Below are 16,609 nucleotides of genomic sequence, written 5' to 3'. Positions count from 1 at the left end.
CCCTGCCCTGCTCAAGTGTTGCGACCACGATAAAGGGAGGTGGCCCAGCATCCCCATAGCACGTGCTGGTAACCCGCTGCTCCTCCTCGGGGCACGGGGAGCTGAGCAAGTTCCAGCCATCCCTCATGGAGTCACATATGCCCTAAGAGAGGGTAGGGAGAGGTGGTAGCAATAGGTTTGACAGAAAGTTTTGAAGAGACTGAGGGTCAGCATGAGGACCTGAGTTTGGCTGTGGAGGAAGAGTTCAAAACAAAGAGATGTGCAAGTTGTGCAGAGAGGTATACCAGGAAAAGTGTCTGAGCACCGGCCCCAAGTGGACATGAAACTCAGCAATCTTCACAGCTTGATAAATGTCTGCCATTTTGACAGGAAATGCCAAATGCCTTGAATTAATTATGTCTCTAACGTTTTCCTGCTGGAGACAGCGCTTTGGCCCATTTAAAATAATGAAGCTTAGACAAACAAACAAGAACTGAAAAGGCTAAAGTCATTGCTGTTAATCTATCTTCAATTATATTAATGGATATTTCCCCTCCTTCTGCCCCCTTCCCCTTGCCCCTATTTACTTCTACAGAACAGAACCCATATTTCAAAGGATTTTGCTGTGGCCTCTCCATATAAAAGCCTCAAAGAACAAAAGAAACCAGGAATTCAACAGCAATAGTCCGTAGATGTGAAGTGGTGGATTTAAGGTGCCTTAGAAAGCTGCAACAGATAAGCAAGCAAGGCTGCTGTTGGGGGAGTGTTGTCAAAGTGGTACCACAGAGACAAGCAAATTATTGTGATAATCCCAAACTGGCCTCTAAGGGGCAGTAATGATGGAGCAAATTAGAGCAGTCAAATGGAAATTTAAAAAATAAATACATTTCTAAGCAGAGAGACTTATATGGGAGGGCCATGAAAGGCTACAAAAAACACAGAAGAAAACTAGTAGCAAAATCCCAAATGGTTCACTGCCATTCAGAAACACTGGAAAAGCAAACATTCACCAGAAATTATTGTCCTCAGGTTCCCTGAAGGGAAAGAATATCTAGATTAGACACGCTTCATGAAGGAATTATCACATGGACCTTCAAATGAAATGCTGATATTTTCTTTAAAGGCAGAACTTCCAATGCAAAGAGTGAGCATTGGCCCTAGTGTGGGGATTGTCTCTTTTATAGACAGCAGGGAGAAAATAACATCACTGAAATCCTTAACTATTATTCTACAAAACTGAGCTGTGCAGAATGATCAGTAAAATTTCAAAGGATTTAGAATTTTGGTGAGAGAATGAACTAATGCCAAGTCCACTAAAAGATACTACTCCCTCCCAAATTACAGTTGATTTATAGAAGTGAGTTGTTTCATCCCAGATAAAGTACCTGCCACAAAGCTACTGGGCAGACTAGAAGAGTTTTAAAGGATTGCCCTTTGAGAATGATCTCTCTCCAGATATAAAACAACATTTAAACAGAAAAAATCAAGTCTTCTGCTGAGGTGATTATTCGGAGAACAAATTTTGGCTGTGTTATTGATAGCTGTATTTTCACTTTTTTTTTTTCTTTTGCAAAATCCTTTTCAAAGTTTGGCTTGAAATAAGTTTGTGATTTAAAAGAGCCAGTGTACATAACTACATGTACATATACAGAATGTTTTATATTTAACAGCTATTCGCACTGATCCACAAATTCCAGAGCAAGACAGCTCTTCATTCAAGTAGCATCCATATTCCCACAGTCAAATTTCTTTGCAAGCTCCCAGGCAACATTCACTTTTCCAGCGGAGGGGAAAATTGATACAGAATAAATGATCAATTAGGAAATCTCCCTTTCTTTTATCTGTCCCCAGCTTCATAGGAGAATCTGAGGAAATTGTACTGGGATTTGTTGGGGCAGCTTGGCTCTCTCCCAGTGAATGCACATGGATTTCTTTCTGCTGGGAGCAAGGTGCACACCTGGATTTCTCCTTGAGACAGAGTCATGGTGGACCCAGACTCCCAGAAATGCCATATTGCTTCTCAGTTCCCTGCTTTAAATGCAATTGTATGTTACAGCAGCGTAGGTCAGTTCCCATCTGGAGACGGACAGCAAGTCTTCTTGATTTTCCTGCTGTAGGAATAGCGTTGTAAGATTTCAAGGTACTACAGGAGAAGGAAACTAGAGTGATGTCTGGCTGTGCCAAAAATTACCTTATGATGTAGAAAAGCTGCCTGTGATGTTTCCCAGAAAAGCTAACTTGAAATGTGCTTCTGAAAGAGGTTTTCAGCACACAAACTGGCATTTGGGCAAAGCCCAGCTTTACCCAGGAGACCCTCTGTCCCCATTCTATTGAAAGAGTAGGTAGGTTTTTCAAAATCTATATTGTATAACCACAGATATATGTTTAAACATGCCCAGTTTGTTTATGCATCTGTATCTACTCTGACATTTCTGTAGAGATGTCACCAGCCAGGCAACCACTGGGCATGTGTTTGTGCTGGTGCCTGATTTACAAATACTGATCAGCTACTTGCACAGGTCAGGAGCGTACGAAGACATGGCCACAGTGTGGACTTCATTTTAATATCTGACCAGTGTGCTAACATTCATTAATTAATGCCAGTGTTCAGAGAAAAAGTTATTCAGTGCAGATATTTACTTTTAGGTTGTTTCCTAGAACTCAGCATCAGGGTGGAGGAAGGGAGGGGAAAAGTCTAAAGGCAAAAAAAAGTCCAAATAGTTACTTTTTCCCCAGGAAATAAAACTGTCCATAATCTTGGGGTACTGAATAGTTGTTTGTAAAATCAGTGAAGAAATAGCTAGTAATAATGATCTGTAAGAACATCTTAGAGTTCAGTGCTAACACTCTTAATGTAAACATGCTGATTTCTAGAGTTCAAGAACATCTTTTGTGGACAACGATATCCACTCACTCACTCAGGCTTCATTTTACAATTAGGAGATTTGCACTTCTACTTTGGAAAAAGAAAGCTGAGATTTTTCAGAAACCGAGGGCTGACAAGCTGTATTAATTATAGTAGCGAGTCTTTCAGACCAAGCCCTGCCAAAGGCCAGCAGAATGGGTAAAATACTCCAGAAGTATAAAACACCATTTTCTGCAGCCAGTCACTGCCTTTTCATTATAAATCTCAAAGATCCTTTAACATTTGGGATGTATTACTTTCACAAAAGATAGGAATGGAGTTGCTTAGTCAACTTCTCAGAGAACAAAGTGTGTGTATGGAGACAATTTTTCCCAAGACCCTCCTGCAAAATATCTTTTGGGTTACTTTTCTTGTAGTATTCCTAAATTATTACAAATGCAGCAGCCTGGCAATTACAATTACTGAGAGAGAGAGATGACCAGTAGGTCACTGTTCCCAGATATCCCAAACATGTCAACTTTCGTTATTGTATCTTACTATCATCCCTTCTCCAGGTGCTATTTGCATTCTACCACACACTGGCCAGTTGCTTTTTGGGTGAAACTGCTAGTTATTAAGTAGGACTGATTTATAGCTAGGAATGAAAATGCATTCTTGAAAGCAGTAAGGTGACTGGTGCAAGATACGGTTTGGGTTAAAGCATAATTGAATGTCTAAGCTCCACTTAGACTTGTTGTATCTTGTTTCCCAAGCCCTTGATCTCCTGTCCCTCCCAGCTCTCCTACGATTTCTGGATCCTGTGCCAAAACCTGATGTTGCATCGCTGTGCTCTTACAAACTGGTAGAGAAAGCAGAAGTACTTTGGCCCTCGATTTTGGGCAAGTTTTCCCAAAAAGATTATTCTTTCAGGAAGCGTGAATCCCTGTGCCCAGTGATGACCTCTTTTTGCAGCTGCCATGCATCTTACAGAGAACAGGAGTCAAGAAAGGCAAAATTCTGTCCTTCCTCTCTGTCCCGGAGCTCCCTGGCTTGGAGGTTTGCCAGGATCCACAGCTGGGGTCAGATAGGGAGAGCAACTGAGGTCCAAGGTCAAACTGCAGGGCTAGTGGGAGACGTTTTCTGGGGCCTGGAGGGGAGAGGAGATGGGGAATATAATGAGCTCAGAGAATGGGGATCCCGACAGAAAAATGCACTGAGGACAAGGAGATGAATGAACATCAGCTGTCAAAGGACAGGGGAGTTTTCTTTTTTCTGCAGAAGCCAGACCCCATTTCTCTATCAAGCTACACAAACATAAGCTAGAAGAAGTAAAAGAAAAAAAAAAAATTTACCTAGTGCAAGCAAATTGAAGTAAGTAATACAATGGAAATTAATTCTCCAAACCCAGCAGCTCTCCTAAAATCACCAGGAGTCAGTTTATCTTTGCTACAGGCCACCACGTGGGAAAAACTTCCCACCTGGCTTCTAAAATGTTCCACTAGGAAAAAAAAGACACATCTGTTGGGGTTTTGTTGTTTCTGTTGTTTTATACCAGACAAGGCTGCAACAAAGCCCAAGGTCTGCAGTTCCCCTTTGGCCAGCTTTGAGGGGATGCAGGTAAGATCCTCCTTTCCTACCTCAAGATGGGAAAACTGACTAAAGGAGGCTCTGAACTGGGGAGAAAAGCTTCAGATATCTTCTGCAGCAGGAGAAGTAGCAGGCTAGAATGGGTAAGAACCATTTCTAATTAGAAGTGTGCCAGGAAGGGTAACCAGAAAGGTTCTTCGGATTACAGCGAGGCTTTAATTGATAACACAGTTAACAAAGAGACAGCTCCACAGGGATGCTCAGATGCGGTCAAGATGGGCTTCTTACAAAGTTAAGTCAACATGGCACAGAAAAAGCAACCCTTGAGCCCTGGGGCCGAGGCCGTTCCAGGCCACCACACTCACCGCAGGGAATCTTCTTGCAGTGGCGTTTCGCCATGTGTCAGCCCTTTGTTTCACCATCTTGCAGTAGCCTCCTGCTCTCCTCAGTCGTGTTGCCTGGACATCTACCTACAGCAGTGTTTGCCAAAGCAAAGGCCAGCGGTGGGAATGGCAGCCAGGAAGTGGGCAGCTGGATAAGGACAAGCGTGGAGACAGGGAAAAAGGGTGGGAGCTGAGAGAGGTCCTGTGATCAAAAACCGGAGAAATCAAAAGAAGGGCGTGCTCACTGCAAGGCAAAGGTTAAGATATGAGGTAGCATCCCAAGGCGGGACCTGTCCATCACTGAGTGAGGCCCAGGGACCTGATCAAGAGAAGAAAGCAAGACTAGAAGACAGGAGGCGAGAACAGAAATGCGTGAGCACAAGAATCAGCAACACGCACCAGGCAAGTCATCACCTCTGGCTCCCGTACCTACTTAGAGGGGGGAGCTGCCCACACTTGGGCCATCAGAGTAAGGGTGCTGCACTTTGGAGTACATAAACACATGCAGTCTGTCAGGGGACAGAGTGGTGGCTGTCTGCAGCTTGATTGCCTGGGTGAGCTGAGAGGGGCAAACTGGACCTTGCCCACATTTCCAGAAAGCGCACTTGCTGATATGAAATACGGTTGCTCTACCTGAACAACCCTGAATAATCCCGTTTGCTACAAGGCAAGATGCGCAAACCCTAGCCATATGAAGAGACGTGCTTAGCATCGCTCCCTGCTTAGCTTCGAGCCAACAGTGAACAAAGGGGAATTCTCAAAAAAGAAACATAGAAGCCTCCTTTTTTCCACCCCTGCTCCCATATGGAACAGTCCTGCGTGTGTTGGGCAGTTGCAAGCATGCCCTCCGTTTGCACAGCTGTGAGCCCTGCAGTTTTGTGCTCCCACAGAAAGATCCCTTCGCTTCACACAAACAAACAAACAACATACCTTTGGTGTGTTATTAAGGAAGAAAGGCATTTTTGTTTGGTATAAAAAAGGTGAGTCAGCTTTTTTTACCACTTTCTTCTTATGCAATTGGACATCAGAGAGGCTGACAAAAATAAATTTTCCAGCAAAGGAATCCCACTTTCTCCCATTATTTTGCAGTGATTTTCTTACAGGCAGTCTCTCCCATATTAACAGTTTCTCTTCTGTGTCTCCAGCTGCTGCACCCAGCCCACACCTCCCCTTCTCCAAGTATTGCAATGAGCCAACCCCAGGAGGTGGCTCAGGCATGACCATAATAAGCTTGGTTGATATCCGAGCCGTGTTACTGAAAGCTGCTCCAGAAAGAGGAGGCACAGAGGAGCAGATCCTCTGAGCCCTTACGTAATGAGGGAAATTACACATTCTGCACTCCTAAAAGCACATGGGAGACGAGACTCTCAGGTGTGTCAAAACAACCAATCTAGCCATCAATCTTTCCCTACAAGGCGCATACAAGACCCTGTTTGCCATGCATCCCTAAAGTGTGACTCTCCTGACGTTATAAAACCATCTGAGCTAAAATACTGGAAATCCAGGCAATGCTACAGGCAACGTTACAGGCAACAAAACCTGTCCCCTTTCCTTATTTTTGCAAAACAAGCATGTTTTATGAATACAAACGTTTTGCAGTGGTACAGGACAAGCTGCAATTCACCCTCTGCACTAAGCAGCCAGAGCTTTTGGGCTACTTTCCCCGCAAGAGCAAGGTAATGACACAAATATGAAGGACAAAAAAGTGGTTGAGTAAGAAAATACTTTGAATTTGGAATTAAATGAACAGTCAGGCAAAACCAGCATTAAAGCCACCTCCTGAATCATTCACTCTGCTGCCTTTTTGGCTGAGGTGAGCAGTGCAAAGCCAGCCCCTTGAGTGGCTTCACCATGTCCTTTCATGCCAGCCCTCTGCGCAAGACCCGCTCTGCCACTCAGCGTGGGGAAGAGAAGGTGACAGCCCCCCCTCTCCTGCTCCTCCACCTCCTGCAGAGCTCCTGGTGTTGCTCTCAGCTGAGGCCTTCCAGGGGGCTGTTACTCGGCTCAGGCTTTTTGCCTGAGCATAGAAACTTCTCGTGTCCTCTTTCTCCTGTGCAATACTGCCCTACTGCATCTGAGCTGGGCTGGCTCCATGGAGAGTCCCTTCTCCCTGTACATACCATAGGCATTTTACCAAATTTCTGTGCACTGATAGCTCCTTGCCTTTGATATCCTGAGGTTTACAATGTCGAAAAGCAGAGCCTCCTGCTCTGTGTAACAAGCCACATGCATGAATTTTGGCAGAGGAGAGAAAATTAAAACAGCAAAAGACCTGGCCCTCTTGAGTGGAAAGAGCACCAGGATGCTGTTTTCTATTCACAAATGAAAATGGCAAATGGCAGCACATGTCTTCGTCCCCAGCTCTTTGTCAGTCATAAGCACCTGGAAAACTCAGTCTAGGAACTGATAAAGCCTAAGGAATGGGAAGAGGAATGCCCCTTATCAGGTGCTCTGGTTGGTGCTTGCTCAGTGGAAAACGCAGAGGAAGAAGGTATCTATTTGCACCATGTGGATCTGACCAAGGACCAGTGAACTCAGAGCCAACTCGCAGCCCTAGCACCGGCTGCTCTTCCTCTTGCTGCGTGCTTTGGGGCCTGGTTGACCAGTCCTCCCCTGACCAGGCTTTGCACCCATGGATGGAGGCTCCTCAAGAGCCCAGTGCCATGGAGGTCCCTGCACAGGGATGTCCTGCACACGCCCTGGGGAAGCAGCAGGGAAGGGGACCAGGGAAAACCTCTTCTCCACTGTCCCGTCCAGGTCCCATGGGACCTCCACACCATATTTGACCTTTTTCCTTCGGAAAAGGGATGTCGTTGTCAATGAAGACTTACAAGGCAGTGGAGGATTCAGTATTTAGCAAACCCAGCCACAGCAGAGTCCTGCTGGTCCCATTTCTTTATTCACACCCTGGGACACCAGGCAAATCACCTTGGTGTACAATGCTGCAGGTGAGGACACCCCAAAACAGCAGCACTGTGGGGTTTGCTGGTATCAGGCCTAGCGCCAGGTTTATACAGGGAACAAATGCAACATTGTTGTGGAAACGCATGCAAGAAACGGAGCAGCCCTCAGACTGTGGGTGAAAACAGGGCCCATTTTTAACAGGATGCAGAGAAGCATGACAAATCACTAAGTGTGGTTTTACGGGCTTGTGTGCTTTATTGTGCCATTTTTTTCTAAGCTCCTTTCTTCAGATGTTGGCAGCAGGTGACAAGCTTGCTAGCCACTTATAAAGAGACAACTGCGCGGGTACCACTGTGCAGTGTAAAAATAACCTCTTGCTCATCTTTAAAATGAAATGACAAGGGAACTCAGAAATTTGGGGACAGAAAGCTCTAGGGAGGAAGGGACAACAGAAGAAATAAGAAATGGCAGTGGCTCAGCAGAGGATGCTAACAATTTGGAGTGTTTTCCTTTGCAAGCAGTGAAATGAAGGATAGGAGTGATGACAAACAGAGATAAGGGGAACCTATCAACATTCCTTGTAAAGCATATGGCCCTGTAAATGAGAGTTCACCGCCTGATAGCATCCATTATTGTACATTCTGGATGGTGTGGGACTTTTCAGCAGATGCTGCCGAATCCGCCTCCCCCACCCTGTGTTTTATTATACGGATTACAGCCTTCAAAGTTTTGAGCTGTCTTTCTTTAGATTTAAAAAAAAAGCAATCATCTGAGCTGTTTTTGAGCTGACTTACGACTAGCGTGACCCCCTGAGAGCTTCAGCCAGAGCATCCTGCCTTTTGTTTACTTCTGATTTTCTTTTAAGACCGAACAAGTATGGAAAAAGTAAAAAAGCACCAAGCTGGAAATCAACATCACAATACTTTGAAACCTGTGCAGCGCTTTTGGAAAATTCCTGTGCTGTTAGCCATGGTTTGGAGGAAAACACACAGCAAAGCCCGGCAGGGGCTGGGGGTCTCCAACCCGCAAAGCCCTTTTCCCATATTTTTCTGTCTGTTGACATTAAGCTCAAAGCCAGGCTGGGAGACCTGTTTTGTCAGATGGGGTGGGTGGCTGCTCAAGAGGTGGTTGATAACCAGCATGTTGGCCCCACGCACAGCATCACTGAGCGAGAGCTCTGGAAAGAGACAGTGCAGCCTTGTACTCCTTATTTATTTACACAGTAGCTCATGGAGATTTAAATGAAAAAAGAAAGTGTTGGGAGCCCAGAGCACAATGCCACCAAAACTATTCTGGTGCCAACAAAGACTGAATAGTTAAGCCTGATAGAATCTGGGTTTCTGTGTGAAGGTCAGCTAAAAAAGCTTCTTTTTTTCCCTTTTTTAAATAAGCATCTGTTCTAGTTTTGTTATTATTTTTTACTTGATTTATCAGCAGGATATCGGAGTGTTAAAGCCTATGCAAAACAGTAGCCAGCAGACTGGCAAGGCTACCTTCAATGTGCTAGGTGTCGCCTTCAAAATAAATACGGTACCTGTTTAGGTAAAACTGTCTTTCCTGGAAGAAAGCCGCACTTTCCCAGCTGCCCCTTCCAGGAGGTAGTGACTGGGGCTCAGAGCAGCCTTGCCCTGCTGGGGCTGGCTGAGATGTATTCACACCCTCACTCAGAGGGGAAGACAGGGGATGGAGAGGAGAGGCAGAAGTGGTCCAGCGAGGATGCCCATCTCCCCTAACCGCCTCTGGCAGGGATGGCTCGCAGCAGCACAGACCATCGCCAAGAGGAGGGAAACGCGTCTCAGCTCAGCTGAAGTTTTGCTTCCTCCTTGGAGGACCTAGCACATTAACATGTCTAGGCTGTTTTCTATAATTTATTTCTTATCTGCTATATATCTCCATTATGTTATGGCCCACTTAAGAAACACAAGGAAGGTTTGAGGCCTTAATTAGAAAAGATCAAATTAAATGTTTTTAATTTTCATTGTCCCACCATTGTCATTGCAAGGCTGAAGTGTTTTCCTTTCTAGGAAAGGCCTGCTTTTTGCTACCTTTGCATACTCTGTGCTTACTAAAGTAAGACTTTTTCTCTTAACACACACTCAGTTTCCCAAGTTGTACTCATCTGTGTCCCATCAGTAGAAGAGCCTGCATAACACTTAAAACTAAGGTAACAGAACTCACCACGTGATTTGAAAACACTGTGGAAGTATCATCCTAAAAATGTGTGATTATATGATGAAAAGACTGAATGAAATGTATAATATGCAGAAAAAATTCCATCATGCCTGGTCTTAATTGAAGTAGCAAGAAATCTGAAATTGCTGAAGTAGCCTTTTCAAATAAGGCAATGAAAACAGCTTTTCATTGAATCACCAGATTTTCATTTAAGTGAAATGTTTCTTTAAGAAAAGCAAGAAAGCAAGCTGGGTGGAAGATCTGTTTTCCCTCTTTAATTAATCCCTGTCTCAGACTTTGAAGACCTTTCTGCCCACTGTTTTAAAGCAACATCATTTATCTTGAGTACTAGGGATCAATTTAATGGTGTTCACAGTCATTCAGCTCTTGCCACAAAGTCAGTATCCCCACCCTTGATAAGACTGGCAGATTTCAGTCCAAGCTATAGCTGTTAAATGTCTTCACAAACATCAGTCTGGCCTTAAATGAAGAGAAATCAAGGGAAATCTATTGGAACCTTTGGATAGGACTGCATGGAGCTTAAGGAAAAACTGGAGGCAGATTTATACACTGCTTGGTTTCTGTCTTCTTGTAGGGCAGAAGTTACAAGGCTGTCACAAAGCTGCAATTGCTTTGTCATGTCAGATGAATTGTCAACAAAAAGCACTTGGCTACTCCTAAGGCATAAGAGTCATTTTCTGCAAAGCTTTCAGATCCAAGCTTCTAAGAAAATTATCTACTTATTTCAGTAGGAAAAAAAAAAAAATTAAATGAAGTCATAAAACTGGTGATGCAGTTAATCAGGACATTAAATCTAGGGTGAGAATGTGTTTCATAAAAGAAAACATATTCCAAACGCAGTGAACATTTACAGTTTAGAAGTAGCATTGTATCATTAACTGCCCTTTTAGTATAGCCATTCCCCATTAAATGCAAGCTTCTGATTGGAAAATCGAGCACACAAATGCAGTAACTTGACTTTATAAGGTATGGCACAAATTAAGTGGAGCCTTTAACACTGAACATGCAACTCTTATTACAGTTGTGCCCAGAAAGCCATATTTCATATATGCAAGATTGTTAGGGCTACCTTGAAAAAGAGGTACTTCGCAAATGATTTGTTTCTAGCTTTGCACAGTAATTAACCATTAGAAATAGATGTGGCTCAATAGCTCCTGTTAAAACATCTTTTCCTTGGACTTATATCACGACTAGATTTAGCCCAGCCAATCTGATTCCGAAAATGAGGGTTAAAGAGATTTTTATTTTTACCCTGTGTAATGCAGTTTTACTGGTAATGAAAGCTGATGAGAAAAATATAATCAAAACCATGTTTTGTTTAATATTTTATAGATGTCATGAAAGATATATCTCCCACTGTGTTTTTAAGGACTTATTTCAGAAGTAATATTTTAGTACTTTATCAAAAACAGTTGGATTTTTTTTCAGCTGGGTGTTGAATGCCAATATTTGCTACACATCTTTTTCCAAACATTTGAATTAAACTGACATAAAGCAGAATACTCCAGATAAACTCTCAATCCAATGTAATTTAATGCCAGTTTCACTCTGGTTTTAACCTGAGCCTCTTACGTTGCAGCAAACTGGCCAAAACATACAATGGACAAGAGAGGGAGCTCTTTTGCTGCATCTTCTCTGCAGAAGTGCTCTTGGTTTCCTTAAAATTCAGGGCTGTTTCCAGGATTTCATAACACAGGAAACAGAAGTTATGTGTTCTGCACAAGATTAGATATTGAGCAACGCTGTTACCAAAAAAAAACCAAAAAAAAAACCCAAAAAAAAACACCCCCAAAACAACAAAAAAAAAACCCAAACCAAAAGTCGAAACAAAACAAAACCAAGCAAACAAGCTCCATTTGCCTTCTCTTCCAAGCAAATAGTGACTCTTTAAAAGTCACCTTTTCATACTGAGCTGGAGGGCTTTTCCGCCCCTCTTTCTAAAGTGTGGAGACTGGCAAAAAAAGAATCTTTTATAAGGTTTCATTACAAAAAATGAAGAAACATACAGGGCTCTGCCTTTCCCTGATCACCCCTGGATTGCCCAGCTAAAAGGTAAACATGTTTCTGCTCCATCACATTATTGCTTGACCACATTCCCCAAGCTTTACCTTCCCTGGGCTCAGAGCAGCAGGTATGTTACACCAATAAAGTCTAAATTGCGAGAATGGGTCAGCTCGACCCATAAAGCGGTAGTGCTTTAGTAGTCTAGTTGCCTGGGACTCAGACACTCTATATGCTCCCATGAGCGAGATGCATCAGTGTGTCCCCTTCCCAGCCAGGACCGAGGCTCGGGCACCAGCAGCATCCCGGTGGGGCTGGGACGAGCTCAGGCAATCCTCAGGCACTCTGCTAGCATGCCAGACCTTGGCAAGGAGACTTCTCCTGGCAAGCGTCTTCTGATGGACTTTGGGAAGGCACACCATCATCACTGCTACCCAAGAGAGGGCAGCCCAGGAGCAGCAATGCCCCACATTTCCCACCTGGTGCCTCTTCAATTCTGGGAAATATAATTATAAAGACTAGACCAAACAAACAAAGAATGAGCAGGGTTGGTGAGCAAGCAGAGGCATGCTGGGAAGGGTGTGAGGGAGACCATGTTGGGCTTTCCCAAACCCAGGCATGTCACCATCAGCTGGCACAGCATCCAGCTGCAAACACAGAGCCCGCTCCCTCCTGGCAATAGACTCCGGGCTGGACTGCAGTGAGGAAAGGACCAGGCTCTTGAAGAGACGGATGTGTGATCCAAACCCATCAAAATTAGTAAGCATTTAGCTGACATCCACTATATCCAGCAGGTCATTTGGGCATGAACTTCGTGCTAGATTTTAAGCTGAGACATGCTTGCTTAACAGAGACAGACAGCAACCCCAAGCTCTGGGGGAGGATATGAATTTTAAAAACATCATTCAGATTTCAGAAAAACTGCAGCAGTTGCCTCATCGTGTCCATGCCTACTTAAACTCCCTCCTTCAAAACAACCCCACCCAGAGATGGCTGCTGTCCCGGGGAGTGCTTCACCTCAGCACAACTTGTATTTTGAAGAGGCGGGCTGCAGGCTGTACTCGTATTCCTGTTTTATTTCACTTTTTTTTCTTCCTTTCCTAAGTTTACCATTTGGTGAATGTTTGACTAAAAAACAGCAGACACCCATTCCCCAGAAATGAAAAAGATGGCGAGCTATGCTGTAAACAAACCAGATTTTTGCTGGACTAAAACATTAATGATGCTTCTTGTGCGTCTGTGCAACAGAAGTGGACTGGTGACCATAATCTACTCTATTTTTCTTCCTGTGACATAAAATAATGCTCAGACCCCATAAATACTGACCTCTCTCCACTCTCTGACTGGAACTTGGCAGATCCATTCCTCATGGAGCAAAGTCGGAGCCAGGAGATCCCTGAGCAAGGCGTTAGTGCTCGTGCTTGCAGGGTTACGCTGTTCAGCTGGGGGCTGCTCGGTGGCCTGTGCCCAGGCACGCTCCTCTGGGGCATCCAGGAGGGATCAAGAGATGGAGCGAGAGAGCAGCACTTAATTTAGCATTAAACTACTGAGACTAATGGACCCTTTTGCATCAGGGTCCCTGGAGGGTGGCGGGGGACTGAGTGAGAAGACAGAGGTTTCTTCAGGTATAAGGAGACCAGAGCATGAAGGATTAGAAAGAAGGTGCTACAATAAAAGTAAATGTTTTAAGATGGTGGAGGAATGAAGCTGTTGTTTTCACTCAGTCAAGATGTGATGGCTACATTCGCTATGGTCCAGGTTTGCGTGGTACCAAGGCCTCAACCCTGGCAACTGTGAGTGGACAATTCATGTAGATGCATTTCTGAAATGCTATTTGGACATAGCAGCATGTGGAAGCATCCAAAACGCACGGCTCAAGAAGGCAAGCCTCTCCCTATGAGTAGGTTTGGGCAAAATACAAGAAGAAAAATCCAGAGGCCTGGCAAGACCAAAATGTGTGTACGGGGAGGTGAGCCCAAACCAAACAACCAAGGATCGCGAGCACTGATACAAAGGATATGTACCTCATCACAGCTATTCCCAAAGAGAGATTTTCCTGTTCCTATTTGAGGTCAGGACGCGTACAAAAACAAACCGACATATGTAACCGATTACAACAAACACAAGGGAAGGGTGTGGGCAGCTACCAAAAGCCAAGAAGTGTAGGATGTCACAAGTGAACATACAGCTTGGTGGACCCACAGCGCTTCTCCCAGCAGAGGTAAAACCTTCCCTGCACAGAGACGATGGTAATCTTGGACCATTTCTTAATGTTTGTCAAAGGATTTGGCACCGCATGAAACATAAGTGAAGTTCCTGCTCCCACAGGCTGAACTATTAAGTCTTGCGACATGTTTAGGAGGTCAATACAATAGAGCACAAATCGGTTATTTATCCAGAGCTCCAAGACGAGCGTGGAGCAAAGCTAAAAGCAGAGCTGAAGCCAATAAAATACTTGAGTAACTGCAAATTTGGCCCAACTGACTTCTTGTTATGCAGATTTTAATCACAGTAGTGCAAAATGGTTCCACTTAGACCCGAACACTTTACAGCACTGTCCTGGGGGGGAAGCAGGAGGTGAGGGAACACAGGCATTTCAGGCTGAGGACATGTCTGAACTCTGCATCCTCGGGCAAAGACTCTAATCATTAGATCCATATGTAATATCTATCATCTCCTCCTCAGACTGCGTTTGCAAAGACAAATGGGTAGGTTTACAGGACCCGTACACTGGACACCTAAAAGGAACTTTGTATTCCTGCCTTTTCTGGCAAGTTCCTTCCTTCACCATTGTTTGCCATTTATTATTCTTCGTCTGTTGTATTTTAACCTAAGCTGTTATTCTTGACCGCAAGGACAAGGCCTGAGGAATGTAAAAAATGCTGTGCCCCAAAAGCACTTAGGCTGGTAATGAACAAATTACCCCTCCTATGTACCACTGGTTAGTGCAAGGGAAGGAAGGTGAAAGAGCAGGGCTCTTCCACCTCCTTCTTGGACCACTGCTCTGCAAAGGGGATTGTCTTCCACAGCTATGGAAGGGATGGAGGGAGATGAAGAGGAAGAGCCTCAGTCCTGTCTCTTGCTGGCTGCACAACTCCCACTCGGTACAGGATGTAGCACAGGTTGTTCTTCTTCAAGACGTTTGGAGTCTGTAGGTACTTTATTTCCAATTATTTCCATCAATGCTGGAACCAAAAGTCTGGTGTCCTGCAGACTTGTATTTTGTGACTAGTTAAAGCTTGTTTAATTCTCATATTCTTTGCAAGCTCTCTCTGCTGCATAGATTTTCTGATACCTAACAATGTAATGCTGCAGTCAGGGCACTCAGAGAAAATGGCCCTTTTCTTTTTCCACTCACGTACTTTGGTGAAACTTCAAGAACATGGTTATCTTCAAGACTCCCCTGTCTGTCAGATGTGGTTGGAGATGGCTGAAGGGTCAAAAACCCAGAGACTACTCTGCATCTGCCTGAAGAGACTAAAAGAGTGTGTGGCATGTCTCCTCAAAAAACATTTCATAAAAAATCACTTCTCCCATCTCTGTTTCCCTCTCTCTCTGTCTTCACAATCAGTTACAACAAAGGCACTCACTATTGTCCATGAGGTTTCTCATAATCAGGTTTCTGTCTCTGGAAGGCATCATTTTTCCACAGAGCACTGGATGAAATCCAAAGCACAAATTATGAGATCCATGTGAGGGAAGCAGATGTTTCTAGGCAATGTTTATGGGGAACAGCAAATCTTTGGGGAGACATTGAATTACATTTTCTTTAAAGCAAATACTTAAACTGTACAATAAATATCCAAAATATAAAGCGTAAGAATAGGGAAATAGAGACAAAGGTGTATGTACCTTTGTTTAAAAATGTTAAAAAGCACCTACATGGATCATGTGCATTTTAGTGACTCGATACATTGGGCGAGTGGTGTGGAGTTCAGGAAGCCCCTCTGACCAGCAAGGTTGTAGTGGGAAGCATAGCGTCTTCAGCCATCCTGGAGCTGCATAAGGCCACCCCAAGTCCCAAGACAGAGCTGATTGTGCAGACCTCACCACCCCATCCCTGCAATCGCTGACCTTACACCAGTGATTCTAAGGCCAAAAGTAAAGAAACCTCTTATGGGTGCAGCAGCTTATTCCCATTTCGGGGAAAGATGCTCTCCTTGCAGCACTGGTTTGGTGCAGTCACAAGCTACCTCTCAGACAGCCTTTGAAAAAGTGTCAGCAGGGTATCTCCTGAACTCTGTCAGGATGGCTTTTTTTCTTGCAGTGCAATGTCTGAGGCTAGGAACAGAGCCAAGTGAGGGAAACGGAGCTCCTCTGACCATTTGTTTTGTAGTTCCCATTATTCTTCTCATTGTTTAAAAAATCAAACTGTACATCAGCATTTTTTTGCCAGGGAAGAAATTAACCACATGGGAGGAACATTCAGCTCCTGAAGTACAGTCAACATTTGCCAGCTGAGGAGCAGATGGCTGGCACCCATTTGCACAGTAGCCCTGCAGTCTCATTTGAGAGGTCATTTTGGCTTAAGAAGCCATTTCTGCCTTGGAGAGCTTATTCTTGTATGTAGATACTGGGCCCACACTTCAAATTATGTATTCATCATTGTTCACTCAGAAAGATCATGTGAAGCACTGGCAGAGCTTAATGGAAGCAAAGTCTTTGATGCACTGCACTTGAGTCTTCATTTTCTATGCTATTAACTGAATGCTACTGT

This window comes from Pelecanus crispus, chromosome 4, assembly GCF_030463565.1.
Source record: "Pelecanus crispus isolate bPelCri1 chromosome 4, bPelCri1.pri, whole genome shotgun sequence".
Lineage (NCBI taxonomy): Eukaryota > Metazoa > Chordata > Aves > Pelecaniformes > Pelecanidae > Pelecanus > Pelecanus crispus.
This window is presented reverse-complemented; position numbering follows the sequence as displayed.